General features: G+C 47.1%; 1 non-coding gene across 1 annotated transcript; it reads left to right on the top strand.

The window, feature by feature from the left end:
• The first annotated feature begins 4,380 nt into the window (after positions 1 to 4,380).
• TRNAL-AAG (transfer RNA leucine (anticodon AAG)) lies at positions 4,381 to 4,462 on the top strand. The gene has a single exon. It is a non-coding gene; the product is annotated as a tRNA-Leu (tRNA).
• Positions 4,463 to 6,000: the final 1,538 nt, after the last annotated feature.

The following is a 6,000-nucleotide window of genomic DNA, read 5'->3' as shown; positions in this document are numbered from 1 at the left end:
CCTCAAGAGGCAGTCCAGACGTTCTAGGCGTAGATGCAAGCCGTCACGCCAGGGTCTGTCCTCCCTGAGACCTCCTGACCCCAACCTTGAAGTCCCTACTGAAGCTTCATCTCCCTGTATCCCGGAGAAGCCCCAATGGGTAATGTGCGTGGGTAGTGCACCAGTTCTCCTGCCCGAAGAGACTTCTGCCCATCCAGACTCCACACAGGAGAACTTCCTGCACCCGGCATCAGATGCTTCACCCACTTTAACCGGTGTGCATGTCCAAGGATGCTCCAAAGCTGTGGCTACCTCAGAGTCTGTGCACCTCTACTACCTGGCGGAGGACCCCCTGTTGCCTCCTGAATCCTCCGGGATACCACTCGATGACAAATGGAGAGAGACTTCTCTACACCCAGTACTCGATACTTTGTCCGCTTCGTCCTGTGAGCCTGACAATGGGTACCCCAAAGTGGTAGTTACCTCCGAGTCTCTACACCCCTCCGACCAGGCGGAGGACCTCCAGTTGTCTCCAGAACCCTACGGGGTGCTACCTGGTAGCGAAAGGACAGAGACTCTCCTATACTCTGTACCTGATAACTCGCTCGCTTCGTCCAGTGAGTCCAACCTAGTGTACTCCCAAGCAGAGGTTACTCCCGAGTCTCTACACCCCTCCGACCAGGCGGAGGACCTCCAGTTGTCTCCAGAAACCTTCGGGGTGCCACCTGGTGGTGAATGGATAGAGACTTTCCTATATCCTGGATCTGATACCTCGCTTGCTTCGTCCAGTGAGTCCGACCTAGTGTACTCTGAAGCAGAGGTTACCCATGAGTCTCTACACCCCTTTGACCAGGCGGAGGACCTCCAGTTGTCTCCAGAACCCTTCGGGGTGCCACCTGGTGGTGAATGGACAGAGACTTTCCAATACTCGGTACCCGATACCTCACCTGCTTCGTCCAGTGAGTCCGACCTAGTGTACTCTGAAGCAGATGTTTTACCCGAGCCTCTGCACTCTTCTGACCCGGCAGAGGACCTCCAGTTGTTTCCTGACTCCTCCGGGGTACCACCAGATAACAAAAAGACAGTGACTTTTTTTCACCCTGTACCTGATAACCTGTCTATTTCTTCCTGTGAATTTGACAAGATGTACCTCGAAGCAGAGGTTATCCCCGAGACTCTACACCCCTCCGACCAGGCGGAGGACCTCCAGTTGTCTCCTGAACCCTTCGGGGTGCTACCTGATAACGAATGGACAGGTACTCTTCTATATTCGGTACCTGATACCTCGCCCGCTTCATCCAGCGAGTCCGACCTAGTGTACTCCGAAGCAGAGGTTACCCCCGAGTCTCTGCACTATTCCGACCCGGCGGAGGACTCCCAGTTGTTTTCTGAATCCTCCTGGGTGCCACCAGATAACAAGGTAACAGGGACTTTTCTACACCTTGTACCTGATACCTCGCCCATTTCATCCTGTGAGTTTGACAAGATGTACCCCGAAGCAGAGGTTACCCCCGAGTCTCTGCACTCCTTCAACCCGGCGGAGGACTTCCAGTTGTCTCCTGAACCCTCTGGGGTGCTACCTGATAATAAGTGGAGAGAGACTTCCCTGTGTGCTGTTCCTGGTACTCCACCTGTTTCGTCTGTTGCTGAGGATGGCTGGATAGGAGGTAGCATCCTAGCTACCCAGATGAGACCAGTTTCTCCAGTGGACAGTGGAAGTGATCTACTTGAAGTAAAGGATTGGCCCTCAAATTCCCTGCGGAACATTCTGGCAGGCCTGAAGAAGAGGGGGCGTAAGGGGGGGGGTACTGTAACATACCTGGCGGCGTCCTTGCATATTGGTCCATCTCCCACTGTGCAAGAGCGCGCACTTGATCTCCGGTCCAGGGTGTCTCTCTGGCTTCCCTCCATGCTGTCTGTTTGCTTCTGTGTCTGCTGCTTATGGGCGGCGCCCGATCACTTCCTGCTTTTTGTACCTGCTGCAGGCACACCCTTTGTGCGTCCTCAGCCTATTGCTGTCTGTCACCTGGTATTTAAACCAGCTGCCCCATTAACCCATGCCTGAGCATCTTGCCCTGTCAGTTGGCTTTTGTCTCTGACATGCCAGGTCCTGTCTATGTTACCTGTCTTGCAGTATCTGTTCCCATGTCTGTACTGTGTCCTATCTGTGTACCTTAACCTGCAGTCTGTACTTGTTCCTTGCCTGTTCGTTCCGCCTTCCTGGAGGCTGTATTTCCAGGCCAGTCTGAACACGCTCCTTGCCTGTTCGTCCCGCCTCTCTGGGGGCCGTATTCCCAGACCCGCTCCTCTATCCCGCTGCAGTGTCGGTCTCCTCCGTACACTCAGTTCCAGTCTGAACTCTCTCCTATCTTTTACCTGTTTTTTCTCTATGTCCGTTCCTTTCCTTTTTCTGCAGAGTCTGAACTCGTACCTACTCCTGCTCGTTGTCACTGTACTTCCGTTTGTGAGTTTGTGGTCCACTCGCTACTTCTCTGCAAGTACCCTGTGGGTATCTGGTTCTGAAATTTCCCTTCTAGTCTGTTCCGTGTGAACAGAGCCCTGTTCCTTCCGCGTCTGCGGTTTTCGCTTTGCTCTGCTCTGTCCACCGCGCTGCGGTTTTCGCTTTGCTCAGATCTGTCCGCCGCGTCTGCGGTTTTCGCTTTGCTCAGCTCTGTCCGCCGCGTCTGCGGTTTTCGCCTTGCTCATCTCTGTCCGCCGCGTCTGCGGTTTTCGCTTTGCTCAGCTCTGTCCGCCGCGTCTGCGGTTTTCGCTTTGCTCAGCTCTGTCCGCCGCGTCTGCGGTTTTCGCTTTGCTCAGCTCTGTCCGCCGCGTCTGCGGTTTTCGCTTTGCTCAGCTCTGCCCGCCGCGTCTGCGGTTTTCGCTTTGCTCAGCTCTGTCCACCGCGTCTGCGGTTTTCGCTTTGCTCAGCTCTGTCCACCGCGTCTGCGGTTTTCGCTTTGCTCAGCTCTGTCCACCGCGTCTGCGGTTTTCGCTTTGCTCAGCTCTGTCCACCGCGTCTGCGGTTTTCGCTTTGCTCAGCTCTGTCTACCGCGTCTGCGGTTTCGAATTTGTCTCCCAGTCTGTACTGGACCCTACCCAGCTTGTGCTCTAGTCTGCCTGTTCCTGTATTCCCCGGTGTGGGTCAACAGCCCTGTCCGGAGTCTGACCTGGAGTAGACCCTGGTTCCTCTGCTCGGTTCCTCCCTGGTGCACTGGCGTCGTATGCCGTCGTGCGACCTTGGTCGGATCGGGCAGATACTTAGTTACGCCCCTCCAGGGACTATCCGGTTCATGGCACAGTGGAATCACTACATAAACACGCACACGGCAGTCAGTCCGGGCTTGTGCATTACAATACTGAACTTAAAAGCTTGCTAAAAAGGAACAAAGAATTGAATATCAAATGAAAAGAAGGGTTCATATCTAAAGAAGAATATAATGCTGTCTGCAGGGAAAGCTGGGCTAGCGTTAGAAGAGCTAAAGCCAGTAATGAAGTGAGGCTTGCAAGAGAGACCAAAAGCAATAAGAAAGGATTTTGGAAGTAAGTCAAAAGTTAAAGAAAAGCCAAAGATGCTATAGGATTTTTAAAGGATGAAAAGGGTAAAGTGGTCAATAATGATGTTGAGAAGACTGAACTTTTACATTCCTATTTTGCTTCTGTGCTCTCTAAGAAAGCAAATGTAACATCAAGTGATCTTCTCTGAGCTGTAGAAGAAAAGGAACATGTGAACAAGTCATACGTATGAATACTGCATATGAGTGGCCATGTTGGCATTAGGCATCAGAATTAATTACATAATTTACCATCTATGTTACATCCATGTCAGTTCAATCAATGATCAACCATTCTCAAAACTTGCCAAAATCAATCTTGGTCAAAAGAAGTCTAACTGCTAGCTCATATTCCTGCTGCCTTTTTAGGGTTATCAATACAGGATGAGCAGAGTGATTAGTAAACATAAACAGAGCCATGCTGCTTCTGCTGCTTTCCAGTAAGTCACCCTAGTGATGGATTCATAGCTACACTGCTCTGCACTGCTTTATAATGTCTTCCTTGCTGCTGCTTCTGATTATCTGTTACGTACAGGCAGGGGTGTAGGAATCCTTCATGTTTGAGTGTCCTGTAAATGGGAGATCATAGCAAGTAATCTATACCACCTAATTCAGTGATATCTAAAAATTAGCGGATGAGAAAACAGAGGAAAGATTAGTTAAATATCTGGATACAAGTCATATGTTTTGTAAAATAGTGCCCTAGAGTAAATGTACAAACAAATCCCTGATAACTGCGTTGCTCATGCATAATAACATTTGTATTTTTGTCTAATTAGTTATACAATGTTTCCCGCAACTTATATCATTAGCAAATTTCTGATTTAAATAAGTTTGAACATCCGTATGAGGTAGTGTGGCCGAGCGGTCTAAGGCGCTGGATTAAGGCTCCAGTCTCTATGGAGGCGTGTGTTCAAATCCCACCGCTGCCATTATTTATTTGGATCTAATTTTTGCCAAAAATTAGGAAACAGTTGAGGAAGTAAAGGGGGTTGAGAATTTAGGAGGCAACGGTAATTCTATCCTATACTTTTGAACTACAGAAGGTGGAAAACCTGCGAAAACTGAGATTTTAAGATTGGACTGTAGAAAGGCAGTTTTCAATGGACTCAGTAAAAAGGAAGGAAAGGTAGGATGTTCTAAAGGAAATAAATGTCCAGAAATGCTGGGAGATTTTGCTAAATTAAATTCTCACTGCACAATCAGTAACAATCCCAAAAAGAAGGAAGAATGGAAAGCATTTATGGAGACCAGGATTGCTGAATACTGAACTTAAATGCTTGCTAAAAAGGAACAAAGAATTGAATATCAAATGAAAAGAAGGTTTCATATCTAAAGAAGAATATAATGCTGTCTGCAGGGAAAGCTGGGCTAGCGTTAGAAGAGCTAAAGCCAGTAATGGAGTGAGGCTTGCAAGAGAGACCAAAAGCAATAAGAAAGGATTTTGGAAGTAAGTCAAAAGTTAAAGAAAAGCCAAAGATGCTATAGGATTTTTAAAGGATGGAAAGGGTAAAGTGGTCAATAATGATGTTGAGAAGACTGAACTTTTAAATTCCTATTTTGCTTCTGTGCTGTCTAAGAAAGCAAATGTAACATCAAATGATCTTCACTGAGCTGTAGAAGAAAAGGAACATTTGAACAAGTCATACGTATGAATACTGCATATGAGTGGTCATGTTGGCATTAGGCATCAGAATTAATTACATAATTTACCATCTATGTTACATCCATGTCAGTTCAATCAATGATCAACCATTCTCAAAATTTGCCAAAATCAATCTTGGTCAAAAGAAGTCTAACTGCTAGCTCATATCCCTGCTGCCTTTTTAGGGTTATCAATACAGGATGAGCAGAGTGATTAGCAAACATAAACAGAGCCATGCTGCATCTGCTGCTTTCCAGTAAGTCACCCTAGTGATGAACTCATAGCTACATTGCTCTGCACTGCTGTATAATGTCTTCCTTGCTGCTGCTTCTGATTATCTTTTACGTACAGGCAGGTGTGTAGGAATCCTTCATGTTTGAGTGTTTTTTATATGGGAGATCACAGCAAGTAATCTATACCACCTAATTCAGTGATATCTAAAAATTAGCAGATGAGCCAACAGAGGAAAGATTAATTAAATATCTGTATACAAGTCATATGTTTTATAAAATGGTGCCCCAGAGTCAATGTACAAACAACTCCCTGATAATTACGTTGCTGTTGCATAATAACATTTGTCTTTTTGTCTTATTGGATATAAAATATTTTCTGCCACTTACATCAAGAGCAAACTTCTGATATAAATAACGTTAAACTTCTGTTAGAGGTAGCGTAGCCGAGCGGTCTAAGGCTCTGGATTTAGGCTTCAGTCTCTCTGGAGGCATGGGGTCAGACCCCACTGCTGCCATTATTTATTTGGATCCAATTTTTAACAAAAATTAGGAAACGGTTGAGGAAGTAAAGGGGGTTGAGAACTTAGGAGAC

The sequence above is a fragment of the Phyllobates terribilis genome, unplaced genomic scaffold, assembly GCF_046119375.1.
Source record: "Phyllobates terribilis strain yellow unplaced genomic scaffold, ASM4611937v1 Scaffold_11__3_contigs__length_659146591, whole genome shotgun sequence".
NCBI lineage: Eukaryota > Metazoa > Chordata > Amphibia > Anura > Dendrobatidae > Phyllobates > Phyllobates terribilis.
This window is presented reverse-complemented; position numbering and strand designations above follow the sequence as displayed.